Genomic DNA, 17,232 nt, shown 5'->3' on the forward strand with positions numbered 1-17,232 from the left:
AAGGTAAGATAATAGCAAAAAAAAAGTCTGAGACAACTTCTCATATGACAGATCTTCCCCTTCAGATGTAGAAATCATGCGAAAAACTCTAGAAAGCATTACAAGACTGGCTGATAAAGGAAAAACAAAGGGAAGAATGATAGGTATGCTGGGAAAAGTTATGGTAATTTCAAAAGCTGAAGTGCATTATATTTCTTAAAAGAGACCTCTACTATCTTCCTACATGGTGTATGTTGGTGACAAACTTCTTTTGTGTTTTCAGTCTTGTAGCATTTTATTCAGAATTTATTAGCAACTAGGACATATGAATTCAGGGCCAGTCTTCTAGATATTCTATCACATCTAATAATTCTGCACTTATAAACAATCTCAGACTACATTATTAGAAAATTTATGATGATATTATAAGAATCACTTTAATTATATGCAATAGGATGTGAGTCAAGGTTAAATGAGAAAATGTCACTTGTACAGGTGTGAAAGCTCATAGTTTAAATAGGGAAAGCCTCTAGGCAAGTGAAACTTAAATCGGACACAGACACCTACTTGAAAAAAAACCACTGAAGGTACTGGGCTGCAACATGATGTACAAGTACTGGAATAGAGGGTGTCAAGCAGAGTTCATCACTTGATGATAAATTGCCTGAAACATCTCAGAAAGAAAGGAAGTAAAGTTTAAGGGAAGTTTTTCAGAGTTTGTAGGAAAGAGTAGTAGGATACTATGAACCGTTAAGATTAAGTGGCATTAAAGGATAGGAAATAGGGTATCAAGAGTAGTATGACTTTCAGAAGTCACAGGAAATATTGGAAGATAATAGTATTGGGGAAACTGCAGCAAGAAAGGATAGCTTCAGAGCCTTGGTGAAGTTCCTCAGTTTACTGTGAATATCTTAGTTTTTTTCCTAACCATGTTGGATCACATATTCAGACCTTTTGAGTTTCAGCTGACAGCTATCTCTGTGCTTTTGTATGATTTTATTACATGTTGTACATGTGGAATCACATTAGGTTGTTGTGTTTCAAGGAATTTATTCTAAATAGGTTCTTCTTAAGATTGGAAGAGCTTGTCTCAATGTGTGAGAGACTAGAGAAAATGATTACTGGCTCAAAACAACTAAAAGAGCAGGTAGCGGGCAGGGTAAGTTCTGTGAAGGCAGGATAGTGCACTGCCCTACACCCTCTGCTCCTGGAGCCTGAAGTCCAGCCCAGAATAGCTATTAGTCACTGACACATCACAAGCCCCACCTGTGGGAGAGGGCCCCTAGAGACCACAGCAGATAAATGCAGTTGCACAACGGTCCAACTGTGGCCCACCATTTGGACTTTATAGCCAAATCACAACCAAAATTGTGATGGGTTCAAGTAGTGACTATTAATTTTTCTGTCCCTTGCTATTCTCTCTCTGTTTATCTCTCTCTCATTTCCCAACTTTCTCTTCCAAAATCTGGATAACTTTAAGTTGGGTGTGTTAGAGTTTGCTAACTCAATGCTTTGTGAAATGCTCTATTTTGATTGAATGTTGCTTTAAAATTTGCCAAGTACCTTATTCTACCTTAATGCTCTACAATTTTGCTAGTAAAAGTTTGTTGTTCAGCCTCCTGAGAACTTAGCTGACTTCTCCCTTGCACTTCCCCAGTGAATCAAAGTACTTTTAAGCCCTTTTTAAAAGTCACGAAATGAGTCTAGGGCTTTACACTATGCAAAACCAGAACTATTACAAAAAGATGTCTACACCTTTTCTGAGACTCACTGAATAAAGAGTAATATGACAGATGTGAGGTGAGTAATTTTTAAAAAATAGAAGTTCCCTCCCATCCAAAAAGTAAAATTCAGATCACAAAAAATAATTCTGACATGAACATTAATGAAGGATTAGACTAAAATTGCTGTGACTGTAATAGGTTGGAAAATTCCTGACCTCTCTGAAGGTAAACTTCTGCTATTGATGGTCTGTGTTAGAGCCACTGGGGCTGTGTAGCCATGGTTCACGACAATAGGATTCCCACTAGGTCTCAAGATTGTGAAGCAGGAATTTTCCATGTCTGTACCCATCCATCATCATATTTTTTATCTATAACAACCTTATTTGCAGAGTTTATATGGAAAATATAAACCTTAGGTCTCCTGGGCTACTAAATCCAGTTCTATCATAATTGTACTATACTTGCTACTTTTTTGTTCGTTTGTAGTTTGTCTTTTTTTAAAGTTTGATCTAGATTTGTCTTAAAACTGATTTCTTTTGTGGCTTCTTTCAATCTTTATATAAGGCTGATGTAGAGCAAGGAGATTTTTTTTTTTTAATTTCCTATGTCAGTTTCTGAAGATCACTTTCTTCACAGGCTCTTTTGATTCTGTAGTTTGCCTCTTATGAGCCCAGTTGCATTACACACTCTGGTTTTGATAAAGCTTCTTAAAAAGTTTTGTCTGCTTACAAATTACTTCTCCCCTTGTTCTGTTGAGAGTATGACTCATCAGAAAAAAAAAGATTTAAAGAATTAATTTCTTATGTGAATGATATGCCTGGACAGTTTGTATACAGCTAGCTGAAGTAATTCTTAACTCCACTTTTGTTTGGTCTTCTCCTTGTACTACTGTTCTCCTAATATCCTCATCCTTTATGTGCTTAAATAATTAAATCTTGTATTCTAAGTAAAAATACTGTGTTCATTGTTAATTGAAATATTCAGTTCAATTAATGCAGTTGATTTGATACTTAATAAAATCTGGTATTCAGCTAACATTTAAAATGCGTCAGTTTTCAACTCCATGTTTGGGTTATAGTTCACTGGACCCCAATGTCTGTGCCATTAGCAATAACAAGGTTTTTATACCCACTCATACATTTCTCCTTGTGACTTCTTTGTGGGCCTCATTCTTTACCTCATACACTTGCAGCATGTTTACTTAGCATGGTGCTTCTGAGAACTGCAGGTATAGCTATTGTTTGCTCTATCAGTAGGGCAATTACGGCACTGTCTTTAACTCTACTTTTATATCTACAGTGCTTTTCTCACCAAATAAATAACACAGCCAGAATCAATTTCTTCCCATTCACACCAGTCTCGTTAAAATGTTATTCTGTAGAAAAGAACAAAAAAACTTTGTGTTAGAGAAGGAACCAGTGGTCCAGTAGCAATGAAAATAAATAAATTCAACTTTTTTGTTTAATGTAAGAAGTACATGAATTCTGTATTCATTATCTCCTTTTACTAAACTATGAAGCATAGTAGGCAAGAGCAGAACCAAATCTAATCAGGTAGCCTGACTCTGACAGTAAACTGACATTTGCTAGTTGATGCTTAGGGAAGTGTAAAAAACAAAGGTAATCTTATATGATGCTTCCTCGATAGTCTCCTAGCCTCTAAGAACTTGAAGCTCAGGGATTTTGTACTTCAGACAAGAACTTAGAAAGTAGTTTACATAAGATTTTATACCACTTGTACTCTGAGAATTCTGCTACAGTCACCACTGTAAGAATAATATGTAACATGATTCATTTTGAGACCAAATTTAAACTTCATAAGACTGTCTACAAATTTATATGAAACAACTATTGTATGAAACATAGAGCAGTTAATCTGATAGGGGCAAAAATAAAGATCTTTATTCTTCTTGATGAGTGCATAGACAACAAGAAAACAATTGTTTCATCTATGTTTTTTTCCTGGCACAAATAAACTTAATTGGGTGACATTTCATAATAGAATCCAGAGGCAACACAGCTTTATCTGGAAGGGTGAAGAGTGTTCCTCTAACCTCAGAGTATTCTATAGCCAGGCATCTAGAATGTGGCAAGATACTGAGCTGAATGCCAGCATACATTTCCTGTGTGAGGTTTTCAATTATAACTATAATGGGACACATTGAACCATTTGCTAAAAGCATCGTTCCTTTTCCTTTAAGAAAAAGGTTATGTTTGTAGCTAAATAGAAGGCTGAAGTGTATCTTCAAGTAAAATATCTGTACGGTAAGATTCAAAGCTCATCTCTGTTGTTAGCTTTTTCATTCAAGTTAGCTATGTGCAGCTATGCACTGAGATCTCTCAGATTCTCCTCAGCCTGCACTGAGAATTAGTGATGACTTACTTCTATCACTTCATTGGTCAGCAGAGAAAGAGCAGGACTCCCATAACATTTCTTATTTTCAGAAAGGTCTCTAAAACGTGTGGGATTAAAACCTTCTTGGTGGTACTTATTTCTCTACTCTACTTCCTGGAAAAAAAACTTTGTGTTTGATATACCTTGATATTAAATGAAATTAAGTCACCTCAGGATTACAAAATCAAAGTGTCTTGTTACTTATTGAGATAATTTTGGATCCAGTTCTAAGGATCTTAAAAGTTTACCTGGAATATTTAAACCTAAATAGTAGTCTGAGAGTTGACTTCCATTCTGCAGAACAAACTCCTAGAATTTAGGAATTTGGGACATATATCCTTTATGATTTTTGCTTTAGGCTACAGTAACAGTCTCTGATAAGAGAAAGTAAGTTTTCCCAACTTTGAATGTTATTCTCAGCCATTGCATATCTATTCATAGTCATTATTAAGCTTATCTTCATTAAAAAACTGGTTTTGTGCTTCTCTTCTTTTTCTTTCCCTTGTCAGAAGCCTATCTTAGGGCATTAACACTTTACTGGTTTAGCTTTGATTGGTTTTCTTTTCTAGTAATTTTTTTCATTATTTCAATGTATTTTAAGGTAATTGCAGCCTATTATAATATTTCATCTTCCTTCCAGGATAACATGGAATAAACTAATTGTTTATGGTTTTTACTCATATCTTGGAGTTGAACTAAAACCCACTTTCATTTTTTTTTCAAATGATTTGGTCAAAATTACTGAGATAATAGAAACTAATGACTTGGTATGAACATTAAATTCTGATTATTGTCTTTTAGTTCTATTTTAAAAAGCACTTTTGACTGTCTCCAAGGAGATATATGGTATTTCAAAAAATTAAAAATTCAGGATGTATCCCACACTTGCAATAATTCTAGTTTCAGACAGTTTAAATAAGGATTTGTTCTACTTGTACTCTGAGATCTATATTCAGTCCTTTCACAGGGTACATTGTATAACTTAAGACAGTACATGAATTATTTTTGGTTCATTCTTACATAGGAAAGAATGGAGGAGGTGGGTTTTATATTCCTTAGATAATTTTTTTATTAATTTAGGATTAATTTGCGTATTCTTGCTTGCAAAGAACACTATCTGTAAATGTATCGCCTCTGAATTACTCCTCTGAAGTCAGAGATTAGTCACTGAGTTATATTGCATGCATAAAAATACAAGAATTTGGCTCTCAGATTCTAACATGATATTGGATTTACTAGAGGAGGTTGCTTTCAATCAAATCAAGACTTTATAATGTAACAAGTAGCACTGGACAGAGCATAACCTCTTAGCCTAGCTTGTCTTTTTCTAACCCAGATGTTACGTAAGAAAAGACATAAACCTTGCCAAGTCTGCATTATGTGCACAGTGTTCTTCTTGACTGTTAGGAGAGAGGTAGCATTAAGGATATAGCTCTCCAAACAGAATTGTGAGTTAATAATCCCCTTTCAAGTGTAATGAGCTAAAAGGATACTATGAATTCCAGAATTTGTATTTGTTTTGTTTTTCTTTATGTACATAAATTAGGAAATGAGTAAACTCTAGTAAAGTGGTAGATGTGAGCAAAACAAATTTTCTTATCAATGTCCTGTTTGTTTTACAACTAACAAGAAAGAGAATAGCTGAGATCTGCTATATACCAGAAATTACATGATTGCCACAAATCCTCAGACCACAGCTCTTCTACATTTTTCTATGAACCCTCATGTCAACAAGTTGTGTTTTTTCTCAGCTCTCAACTACTACAGCCCAAATAATTTCCAAGAAGGCTGTGTATGTGTGCATGTGAATAAAACTTGTGTTTTAGAGCTTCAGCTGCCAAGGAAGCATCTTCATAGTCATTTTTATTTTATATTTTGTCAAGTGTACATTTATGAAGGAGGACAGAATCTCTTTGTACATGCACAGTTTATATATAGCTTTGTTCTTTCAGCTAGGCTGGTCAAAACTAGCCACTGAACATTCAAAGAAAGCCTTGTAATATATAAAATAACCCTAGGAGGAGGGAATAAATGCTGTTATAATATTGAATTGTTGGAACAGAGCCAGTAATGCAATTCTTATTCAGTTACATTTTCAGATGACTCATCAGATCTTCTGCTAATCTATGCTTTGAGGCTTGAAGAATATGGTCTTTAAAATCTCCCAAACATAGGAAGTTAAGTAATTTTTAAAAACGCAACTTAATAATATTGAGGAATCCACCATTTGGATCTGTTTCTAAATGTGATGCAGTGGTTTGTACCAAAGATAAATTGAGAAAGATGAGTAAACACTTAAACACTGTAATCCTCTTTCTTAATTTACCATGAAAAATGAAATGGAAACACAAAAACTTCTGCTGATCTGTAAGCATGATAAAGAAAATTGCCCTTCAAACTAATTTAAATCAAATATATTTTGGAAATGACAGCTTAGATACAAAAAGAATTTATTAAAAAAAAAAAAGGAATATATGCTCTTGTTTTTTGCAAAGCTTGTGCTTTTCTTTGTGACTTTTCTATTCCTTCCAACTGCTGTTCCATGGAAATGGTTTCTCCTTTTTTTTGTGTGCTAATCCCTTGTCTTTAAACTCATAGCTGAAAATCAAATAACATCTCAAATACTAAACTAAAGAGACCTGGCTTTGCCAAAGTCGTTGTCAGCAACATTGTCACTTCTCTGCCAATGAATTTACCCATTAATGACATGTGAGAAAATTGGTCTTTTCTTATTCTTTTTTTCTTACACCTTTTATTTATTTATTTACTTATGTATTTTTAATGCAACCAATGGTATTAACAATCTATTGCATAGTATTAGATTTGACATGGGAAGAAATCAGTCTAATCCAGTAGTGTTATACATTTTACAGTAAAATCAAAAAGAAAGGAAGTGGCTTCATTAGTATAAAAGGAGGGGAAAAAAGCACAATAGTGAAAAACACTAATGGCTTCCAAGAAACAGTGTGGATATTATTTTTTAAATTACTTATATTTCCACCTTAACAAAAACAACCTACAATGTCAAAAGTAATGTGAGCCTTAGAATGCATGATGGCAAAGGCCAAGATGGAAAATATCCCTAGGGAAGGTTTCCATTATTTTTGACATATTAAATTCTTTCTACTTTTATTCATGAGTAGCCAAGGAAAAGGAAAGGCTTGTCTGCTGAAATTATCTACTGGTTTTTCTCTGTAAAATGAAAATGTTTGGTTCTTTCTATTTTAAGCTAGTGGGTTAGGGGGAGAGGAGGAAATCCTAGCTCATAGGCACAGATGTTACAGTAAAATTCCTTATAGTGGTAAGCAGACTCTTATCAGTAAACTGAGCTTTAATTCACCTGTGCAGTTTGACAGGGAAGTAGTTAAGACATTGGCTTTTTGGTTATTAACATATACCTCCACTTACTCTCTCCATAAAGTTAGAACATCCCCCATAATACTGGTGAATTCATAAAATCATAGATTTGTAGAATGATTTGGGTTGGAAGGGACTTTTATAGATCGTTTAGTTTTAAAACTCTTGTATTTGACAGGGATACTTTCCACTACGTAGGTTGCTCAAAGCCTCATCCAATCTGAACTTTGGCATTTCTTGGGATGGGGCATCCACAGTTCCTCAGGGCAACCTGTTCCAGTGCCTCACAATCCTCTGAGTAAGGAAATTCTTTCTTATACCTAGTTTAAATCTACCATATTTCAGTTTAAATCCATTCCTCCTTGTCCTCTCAGCTCTCTTGTAGGCCCCCATTAGGTACTGGAAGGCTGCTGTAAGGTCTCCTCTGGAACCTTTTCTCCAGGCTGAACAACCACAGCTCTCTCAGCCTGTCTTCAAAGGGAAGATGCTTCAGCCAACTGAACTCTTCACGGCCCTCATCTGGAGTCCCTCCCACAGTTCCTGTCCTTCTTGTGTTGGGGGCCTTAGAAATGGATGACCTACTCCAGATGGAATCTCATGAGGGCAGAGCAGAGAGGAAGAAGCAGCTCCCCTGACCTCCTAATCACAATTCTTTTGATGAAGCGTAGGATAAATTTGACTTTCTGGGCTACATGTCTAATTTTTCATCTCCCAATATTCCCAAGCCCTTCTCTACAGGGCTGCTCTCTGTTCATCCCCCAGTCTGTGCTTGTTCTGAGGATTGCCATGACCCAGTTGGAGGACCTTGCACTTGTCATTGTTGTACTTCATGAAGTTCACCTTGCTCTACTTCTCCAGTATGTCAAGATCCCTCTGGATGACACACCTTTTCTTTAGCATAACATCTGCATCACTCAGCTTGGTGTCACCTCCAAACTTGCTGAGATTTTACTCAATCCCCCTGTCTATGTCATTAATAAAAATATTTACCAGCACCAGTCCCCATACATACCTGAGAGATACCATTTGCTGCTGGTTTCCATTTGGACATTGAGACCTTAGCTGAAACTCTCTGGATGCAGCCATTGAGCCAATTGCTTACCCATCCAAAAATGCACCCATCAAACCCACATCTCTTCACTTTAAAGTCAAGGATATTGTGTGAAACCATGTCAAAGTCCTTACAGAACTCAAAGTACATGATATCAGCTGCTATTCCCTTATCCACCAAATGCAGTTACTCCATGTAGATTAGCCAGATGTAATGTGCTGTTTTTGGCTGTCTCTAATCACCTCCCTGTCATCCACATGTCATGAAATAGCTTCCAGTGCTATTTAAGGGTTAATTCAGATTAATTTTTTTCTTTTTCTAGTCTCTGCCATCATTCACAGTAGAAGTGCCTTGCAACAAAATAAAGATTCTACATCATCCATTAAAATATATATTGATATGATTTTTCTCCAAATCATATCTTTACAAGTGCACTCTTTCCCCATACTTGAAAAAGATGGGGATCTGCTGTTACTCCACTTTTTCAGATGAGAAGTCATAGCTAATTGTGTATTCTATCGAAGATCACTTCATTTTTCCAGTGTTGTCATTTGTTTCTTATACTGATCAATGTCTGTCTGCGCACAAAAAATAACAAAAGATGATTATAACATTGGGTTGAGAACTCATAATTTACTAATCTGTTCCTAGTGTCATCCATGAATCACATGTTCATAACAGAATGATGATTTAAGTTTACAGACAGAGGAAGCAAACCAACGTGGAAACTTTTTTTCCCAACATAAAATGATTTTAAAATAACTGTTTCCAAAAAATATTTAGGCACATATCCTACACAGAATGAATACATTCTGCTAATTAATAATTGACAATAGTAAATAACATTTCAGTTATAAACACATATACTAAGCTGCAAAATTATATAGACCTTGTTACAAACTGCATTGTCTATCTTCCCTATTTCCTCCATTTTCTACCACTTCAAAATTCATGTGCTTCTATTTACATAAAACCTACACACTCTATTTAAGTGCATATACCAATGAATCCACTAGAATACTTCATAAAATTATGAGGCAAGCTGTTTTTCTTTCTTGAAGAGTTTCTTTTAGTTCTCATTTCAGTAGTTTAATTGTCGTTGTGGCCAGCTGTTGTTTATAATGTACCCTGTGGTGCAGAAAGGACTAGTGGCCAGAGTCCCTGAAAATAAAGAAAAAAAAGTATAAAAATTATAAACAAGTCATGAACAGCTGCTGAAGTTATTGTTTAGATCGCAGAGATCCTTTTTTATAAGGCTAGAAAAAATAATCAATAAAAAACATATAGGGCTTTTAGAACATGACTGTGGTAGAAATGGTGCCACTATATTCAGAAACAGAGTAGAAAAGGGCACAGTTTCTGGTGCTCATAATGATCTGCTCTTACGTAAAAAAGAAAAAGCAACAAACCATGGTTTCCTGTGTGTGGCATTTCCTTGGAGGATTCCTTACACTAAGAATGTGTTCAGTGCTGTCAGTGCTCATGCTATCTCTCAACTTTGAGTTATAACCAAATCTGTTTTCATAAATAAATGAAATGAGAAAACACACAAAGCTTTTCAAGTTATTTTAAATTATTGTGAGGTTCAGTAAATTTACCTTTTTGAGTTGATGGAATTGAATTCAGTTTGTTATATAACAGTCTGCATTTAAAAGATTTTATTATGTTTTTGAGTATGAATGATTCTGTATCTTTTCTTTGTTTTGAAGCCTCCTGTGAGGATGAAGCTTTGTTTCCCTCTTTTTCCTGACAGCATTAGTTGTTCCTCTGGTACATTGTCATTGACAAGTTATCCTTAATACATAACATCAGTAGTATTCCTCTACTACTCTCACAGAGCTCTTAGATGTAACTTGAGTAATACTTTGCTGCTTAAAAAGCTACAATAGAGTTAATCTTGTCCAGCAGCCAAATGACCACCCAGAAGTCTCCCACTCACACTCCTCATTAAAATGAGTGTTAAAAATAGTATAAGAAAGCTCCTGAGTTGAGATAAAGTGAGATCAATTACCTATTACTGTCAAAACAGACTTGAGGAGGGAAAAATTCATTGTATTTATTGTCAAAACAGATTCAGGTACTTAGGAGCAAAGACAAAACAAAACAAAGCCCCCCCCCCCCCCAAAAAAAAACCCAAAAATCCCAAACCAAAGAAAAAAACACCCCAAAACAACAACAACAAAAAACCCAACCAAACAAAAACAAACAAAGCAACAACAACAAAACCACCAAAACTTTACCACTCCCACACATACCTCTTTTCCTGGCTCAGCTGGTTTCCTTCCAAGGGTATTTCCAATTACTCTCTCTGCCTTGGGTAGCATAAGGGAATGCAATATGGAAGGTATTAGTCAGTATAACTGTTCCTCTCTGCTATTCATTCCTCCTCACACTTTTCCCCTGCTTTAGGATGCAAACCTTCCCATGGATTACAATATTTCAGATAAGACTGCTTCTGCATGGACTTTCCACACACTCAGATCCTTCAGGAAATAACTGCCAGCTCCACCTGCCTTCTCCACCATGGAGTCCTTCATGGTCTGCAGCATGGATATCTGCTCTTCTCTGGTCTTCTCCATGGGCTACAGGGCAGCACTTGCTCTGGCACCTGCAGCACCTCCACCACCTCCTTCTCTGATATTTGTGCTTCATGGTTCATATCACAATTCCTCGCTGACTTCTTTTCCCTCCTCATCTGCCTTGGGAGTGTTTATTCCCATTCTTAAATGCAGTCATAGAGGTGCCACCAGCTTGGCTGAGGGGCTCAGCCGAGTGCTTTGGCAGGTCTCTTGTAGAACTGGCTGGAAATTACTTGAACTGTCTGCTTATGGCAGGGGGCAGCCCTATGATACTCTCTCAAAGGTAATCTCTGTGGACCCCTGCTGGCAGCACCTTGGACACCCAGGACAAAAGCTCCTCTTTCAGTTTGATTGGCCACATGTTTCTTTTTCTCTTTGACCATAAGATAAAATACAGGTGAGGTTTCCATTTTGGTTTTGACATTCGGGTTTCATTATTTTAATCCCAAGGGACTCCCACCCTGACACTGCAGCACTTTGCCACATGCCTAGAACAGAATATTTTTCCCACAAGGTTTTGAGAAACAGTCATATTGGATTACTAATTTCATGGAACCACAGAATATAATAAGTTGAAAGGGACCCACAATGATCATCAAGGCCAGCTCTGAGCCCTGCACAGGATGCTCCAAGAATTACACCATGTGTCTAAGAGCATTGTCCAAATGCTTCTTGAACTCAGACAGGCTTGGTGCTATGATCACTATTCTGGGAAGCCTATTGCAGTACCCAATCATCCCCTGGGTGAAAAACCTTTTCCTGACATCTAACCTAAACCTCCCATGACTCAGCTCTATACTATTTCCTCGAGTCCTGTCACTGGTCAGGAGAGTGAAGAGGTTGGTATCTGCCCCTCTGCTTCCCCCTGTGAGGAAGTTGTAGATGGCAATGAGGTCTCCCCTCAGTCTCCTCTTCTCCAGACCAAGTGACCTAAGCTGCCCCTCAAAAGGCTTCCAGACCCTTCACCAACTTTGTGCCCCTCCTTTGAATGCTCTCTAATAGCTTAATGTGATTTTTATATTGTGGTCCCAAAACTGAACACAGTACTCAAGGTGAGGCCACACCAGTGCAGAGCAAAGTGGGATAATCACCGGCCTTGACTGGCTGGCGATGCTTTGCCTGCTGCTCCCCAGGACACCACTGGTCCTCCTGGCTTCCAGGGCACTGCTGGCTCATATTCTGCTTACCATCGACCAGCATCCCCACATCACTTTCCACAGGACTTCTGTCCAGCCTCTCTTTCCCTAGTCTATACAAATAAACAGGGTTGTCCCATGCCAGGTGTAGAATCCTGCACTTTCCCTTGTTGAACTTCATATGGTTGGTGATTGCCATCTCTCTAATTTTTCAGGATTTCTCTGCTGGGCCTACCTGCATTCTAAGGAGTCGCAGTTCTTAACAATTTAGTGTCATTGTCAACCTTACTTAGCATTCCTTTGAGTCCTGTGTCCAGGTCATTTATGAAGATGCTGAAGAGAACTGGGCTGAGGATGGAGCCCTGCAGAACCCCACTAGTGACTGGACTCCAGCCTGATGATGCCCCATTCACTGTAACTCTTTGTACACAACATTTGAGCCAGTTGCTCACCCATTGTGTAACATTCAGCTGTATGCTGGACATTTTGTCCAAAAGGATACTGTCAGAGACAGTATTGAAAGCTTTACTGAAATCCAAAAAGATTAAATCCACTGACTTCCCTTGATAACTAGGTGAGTTACCTTGTCATAAAAGGAGATCACATTTGATAAGCAGGACTTCACTCTCACAAAGCTGTGCTGGCTGTGACCAAGGACCGCATTGGCCTCCAGATGCTTTTCAGTACCTCCCAGAATAATCTTCTCCATAACTTTACCAGGCACTGAAGTGAGACTGACAGGTCTGTAGTTTCCTGAGCCCTCCTTCTTGCCCTTCTAGAAAAACAGGACAATGTTTGGCAGTTTCCAGTCAGCTGGGAGCTCTCCAGATTCCCAAGACTGCTCAAAACTCATCGAGAGAGTTATGACATCTGGCAGATGTCATTGGAGGATTCTGGGATGTATCCCATCAGGCTCCATAGATTTGTAGGGATCCAGCTGGAGCAGCAGATCTTGCACAAGTTCAGGGTCGACTGGGATTTGATCATTCTGGCAGTCATGGTCCTCCAGCTCAGACCAATGAGACTTCCTTGGTCTGTCATCCATGTTGAAGACAGAGACAAAGAATGTGTTAAACACCTCTGCCTTGTCTCTCTCCCTATTGGTGAGATGACCATCCTCATCCTGTAATGGACCAATGATATTTCTATACTGCCTGTTGCCAGAGTTTAAATTCCAACTGGGCTTTGGCCACATGAATTTTCTCTCTACAGTGGCAAGCAGCATGTCTATATTCTTCCCATGTCACTTGACCTTGCTTCCACTAGGCATGGCCTCTTTTTTTTGTCTTATGTCCAAGAAAAGATTCGCGTTCAGCCTAGTTGGCCTCCTGCCTTGCCTCCTTGACTTCTGACTTTTGAGACAAATTTCTCCAATCTTAAGATTTCTTACTATCCTTGTAATTTTTAATAATCTTTGTTGATGTTTTTAATGTTTTCTCTATTTTTTTCTCTTCCCACTACATCTTACACTATTGTATGTAGAATTATGGTGAAGGTAAATGCAAACTATCGAGTATTATGTAGAAATGTTCAGGTTATAGAGAACCTTATGTTAATGTACAGGTTTGAACAGTGAGTAGTTTTGAGAATAGCTATGCCTGTCAAAACAGCTATGTTTATACTTCTTTTTTGTTAATATAGTTGAGTAAAATAGTTGTCCATCACATAAGGTATAGACTCAGGAAGACAGATTCTCAAAGAGTACCAATGAGTAATAGGAATGTTTGTAAATGCATTATAAAAATAGAAAAGCAGGAACCAACCTATCTCTAATTTTTTTTTCCAAGATTTGATTTGCATGGTTTTTACTTTTGTTTTCTTCATGTGCATTTTCTGAATGATAGAAATCTACCTATTTTAATAGACAGAAACAATGATAATCAATATTTCCTAGATTCAGAGAGAGATAAAAATGCTCACACATGAGTTTGGGTAACTGTTTTGTACCATATGACAGATACTGAATTAAGCTGAATTACTATAATAGTCCTTGCAGTCCTACTTCAATACAACTTTGCTCTAATCCCAGAGTCTCGACAAGTTTGAAGATCAACTCAAGGGGAGATTTTTTCTGTTCTTGAAGCATGTCTTGCAGATGGCTTATAATATTCTAAAGATCCCTTTGATGTGTGAACTTGGCACAACTCAGAAATTGCCATCAGTTTTAAAGTTTACCTTTGAAAACTGTTTACAAAATCCCTTCTCTCAGTATATGTAATGATTATATTAAAGTAAGAGATTCACAGAATTTTTTTGTAATTCTACACTTTCAAATTCAGGTTTCAAAACCATATAAACACTGGGTTCGGTGCTTTAGTTTGTTCATGTAGATTAATCAGCAGATTCTTCCTCTATGAAAATAGCACCACGTAGCCAGAACACCAGGTTTCTGTAACTTGCAGGAAATAATGTTTTCTGTCCTCTTGGAAAAAAAAAAAAGCAATCCACAGCTACTGTAATTCTACCCTGAGTCACCCTGTACTCTGCTGGGACAGCTGATGAGGGAAATTATTTCTCAGGAAATAGTCCTTGAAACATGAAGTAATCATAGCAGCAGTAATTAAAAAAAAACCCAAACAACAACAAAAACCCCTCATCTGTGTTAATACTCTGGAAGTGCTTATATTTTCTATTGTGTATAGAGGTTTTGTAGTTGCTTGGAAGTCAAAGAATACCTTGCCTTTAGTTTTCTCAGTTTATTATTTGATTACTTCATTGGTAATTGCTCAGGTTTTACCATCCATCTTAAACTTCATCGTATTGTGTGTACAAATTAATGTTTTATTTATTGTAACTCGGTACTGACTTTTTTTTTAATGTGTGCATAATTAAATAAAGTTACTGCAGCACCTTATCTTGGGAGCTGTCACCAAACTGGTTTTTGTAGGACTTTTATTAAATTTACTGTCACTAAGGTTTTTTTACTGCAGTTATACAATAGTCTCCTACTGAGATATTCTTTCTGCACTTGTTCCTCTCTGGATTTAGTTTTCAGTAACCAGAGTTGTATGTTAAAGGTCATTTCTGTTGAATGCCAGGAACCAATAGAGGCATGTGTACATAAGTACCTGCAAAGAAAAAGACACATAAAAATAAAGATGTTTTTTATCTTGAGCAGTGATATGTCAGGAAATTAATTTTAAAATCCAGGACAATTCTGTTCCCTTCACCAAGCATTCCTCCATTGTATTTTACTAGTCTTAGCTGTCAAGTTACAAGGACATGGGGAGATTTTTCAAATAATCTTCTCCATATATCCTTATCAAAAGTAAGCTTCTATATGTCTATGTGTGTTTATGCTTGACCGAAGGATCGGTTTTTAGCCTGTAATGGATAGCATAGCCCAGGTACCAAAGATAGAAAGCCAGGGAAAGCTTCTTCATAATTTTCATGCACTACTTTTTCTGTAAAAAAATATTTCAAATTACAATATTTTATTATAAATTAACAAGGAATGTGGGTACCAAAACTGCATTACTTTGTCTCTTTATTTTCAGTAAAACTTTACAATACTTTCTGTATTCTGGGATGCATCAGGCAAAGTATCACCATCCGACTGATGGAGGTGATTGTCCCACTCTGCTCTGCACTGCTGTGGCCTCAACCTTGAGTATTGTGTGTAGTTTTGGTCATCACAATTTAAGAAAGATATTGACATGAGGTCACTCGGTATGTTTAAACTGGAGAAGAGGAGACTGAGGAGAGACCTCACTGCAGTTACAACTTCCTTGTGAGGACAAGAGGAGGGACAGGTACTGATCTCTTCTCTGTGGTGACAGTGACAGACCAGGGAAGGGCCTGAAGTTGTGTTACAGGTGGTTTAAATTTGATATTAGAAAAAAGGTTCTTCATCCAGGCAGTTGTTGGGCACTGAAACAGGCTCCCCAGGGAAGTGGTCACAGCACCAAACCTGACAGAGTTCATAAAGTGTTTGGATGATACTTTCAGGCACATGGTGGGACTCTTGGGGATAGTCCTGTGCAGGGGCAGGAGTTGGCCTCAATGATCCTTGTGGATCCCTTCCAGCATATTCTGTGATTCTGTGAAATCAGTAAGATATAGGACATGATTCTCCATTTACTTTTATTTTTTTGCTGGTCTATCTCCTTTGACTAATGATTATAATATAAACACTGTACAGCTAAATGGCAATTTGAGTTCCATAAGTACTAAAGTTGTATTTTATCAAAATATTTTGATGTGTCTACTTTTACTGCATTAAGTAAATTCATTTTCTAAGGGAGCAAAACAGCTGTTTAACAGCTTTCAGGATGTCAAGTTGGCCCTATCATGAAGATGCCATCTTTGTTTAAAGCTTCCCTCTTCAGTCAATGCCAAGTAAGTTGAAAAACAGCAATAGATTTAGAATCTGGCCAAGAAACTAGAGATAATTCAAAAGGCATTTGAATTAAATCACTCGATTTAGGACTTCAGCGAGGTTACAAGCCTCAGAAGGGACACATTAAAGATAATGGTGAATTGATAACTGAGAAATATGTGGACCCCAAAACAACAACAAAAAAAATCTGCTATTTGAAGAGAACAAAACTCTCATAGTTAGTACATTATTTATACTTCTATCTTCTCTTATAGCAGAGAGAGATTTTTAAAATTCTGTTGTCCTGTAAAATATGAGTAAATAAATAATATTATTCAGATATTTGTAGTGCTTTCACCATTGTGTTATATGTACGAAGTTAGGATGACATGCTACACTAACATTCAAAAAAAATAGGCCATCTCTGTTCAGCAACAAAGTAACACAGCAGAGGAATGATGGCAACAAACAGGTATTTTTGACCAGATAGATCATAATACTTTCTATTTCTCTAGCCTGTTTACTAGCAGGGTTGACATCTGGACATAAGTAGACCAGAATGGAAATCCAGCATGACATGCAGCAAAAAAATAGGATATTTCTTCATAATTTTTCATAATAGAGTATATAAAGTACTTCCAGTTAAGGATTTACAGATTATCCCTGTATCTTAATCCACGTAAGAGAACTGGAA

This window comes from Myiozetetes cayanensis, unplaced genomic scaffold (assembly GCF_022539395.1).
Source record: "Myiozetetes cayanensis isolate MyiCay16 unplaced genomic scaffold, myiCay2020 scf7, whole genome shotgun sequence".
Classification (NCBI taxonomy): domain Eukaryota; kingdom Metazoa; phylum Chordata; class Aves; order Passeriformes; family Tyrannidae; genus Myiozetetes; species Myiozetetes cayanensis.